The sequence below is a fragment of the Sinocyclocheilus rhinocerous genome, unplaced genomic scaffold (assembly GCF_001515625.1).
Source record: "Sinocyclocheilus rhinocerous isolate Xijiao unplaced genomic scaffold, SAMN03320098_v1.1 scaffold1406, whole genome shotgun sequence".
In the NCBI taxonomy this organism is placed as follows: domain Eukaryota; kingdom Metazoa; phylum Chordata; class Actinopteri; order Cypriniformes; family Cyprinidae; genus Sinocyclocheilus; species Sinocyclocheilus rhinocerous.
This window is the reverse complement of record NW_015647095.1, coordinates 2,173,825-2,175,588: the sequence shown is the minus strand read 5'-3', so window position 1 is coordinate 2,175,588 and position 1,764 is coordinate 2,173,825.

The following is a 1,764-nucleotide window of genomic DNA, read 5'->3' as shown; positions in this document are numbered from 1 at the left end:
CCTGCTTCATTCTACTACGTTAATAAATCATTAGCTCATCCATGAACATGATTTTTGCCCGAGTCCCGTCGGATTGCATCGGCTGTGGGGATGAAGACGACAACTCCCATGATTCCACACTCAGTCACTGCGTCATCAAACTACGCCTTTGTTTCTGTTTATTTTGAATACGCGCCCTCTAGCGGCGAAAATTACATATTGTGCCTTTAAGTCTTCTGCAAAAGTTACATGTTTTACAAACATCTGCAAAATCCAAGTTGTAAGGAAAAAAGCAAGCACAATATAAATAGTGGAACAATTAGCCTATACATTTCTAAGGACAGAATTCCCAGTGTATGATGTAGAGCACCATGATATAACAAAATTCAGTCATAACTCTCAATTATTTTAGCCATTCTTAACATCACTCAATTCGACTGAATCATGCTGCTGTCATCAAACATATTCCAGCTACACAGAGCAGATTCATAAGATATGACCTTGACAGTATAAAATGCACAGGTCAATCAGAAATGAACTGTAATAGAGCCTGCAATCGATTAAATGTTACACATAATACAGGACCCTTGTTCTCCTCCAGCCCTTCAACAAGCATTTGGCATTAATGCCAAAGCTAATGCTAATATAGTCACATTTTGCATCTACTGTTATATATATTTCCCAGATTCCATTTAATCATTCACATCTGCAGATTTCTGACTTTTATCAAGACATTGGTGCGTGAAGTCAATAAAGGATGGAGGGAGTAGTGAAGTTGGCATATGATGCAGTGTCGCCGTGCCCAGCATTTGGTGGTTAGTCTTGGCAAACCCTAAACGTAAGAATGAGGAAGAAATGTTCAGTAGTATTTATAAATTAAACTGAATGACAACTCTTCAATGCAAGGCAAAGCAGAGCAATATAAATGTTGTAATGCAGGCAAATAGAGAGATGCATTATTTTACTTCAATACTCTACATGTGTGTGTCTATTACATCCTTAAAAGGACACTGACTGCAAACAAATATCAACAGTGCAGTTTAACATGCCAACATCCCAGAATAATGGGAATAGAACATACTAAACGTTCCCATTAAAATAAGTTGATTTTTAAAAAAAGCATACAAGTGGTAGTGACTTTCCTTATGACAAAAAACGTTCTTATTTTCTCAGTATGCCGTCGGACAACAGGACTAAGCAATCATCCCGCAATGCATTCAGCAATCACAATACGGATTTTAAAAACCCCAAAACAATTAAATAAAACATACATGCGCACACACACACTCCCTGTGAACATTTAAAAGCATTCGAACCCAAAACCACATTAATGGAGTGAGTTTTTAACCAATGCAGCCTGAAGAAAGATAAATTAGCAGGCTGATTTTTACTGGAGTAAATAATCTGCACTTCTTCATTTCTTCCACAGGAACAAAGAACTGCAATGCCACTTTGTCACACAGTCACAGTGTGTTCGCTTTGCTACACTTAGGTTTGTACATGAATTGCTAGTCATAACAGGAGGAGACAGTGTTATCCACATTTTTTCACATTCTCACAACAGCAGTAGAGCACTATATATAATCATAGATTCACATTGGAATATGACATACGGTGTATTAGTGTGTGAGGACGCACAAAAATGAAATCAAAACATTCTTTTAAAAAAGTCACGGCAAAGTCCATTTTGGACGAAAGTGGTGAAATAAAAACGATAAAATCAAAATGCCTGTCACAGTTCAATTGTCATTCCTGCCAAAAAAAAAAAAAAAAAAAAAGAAAGAA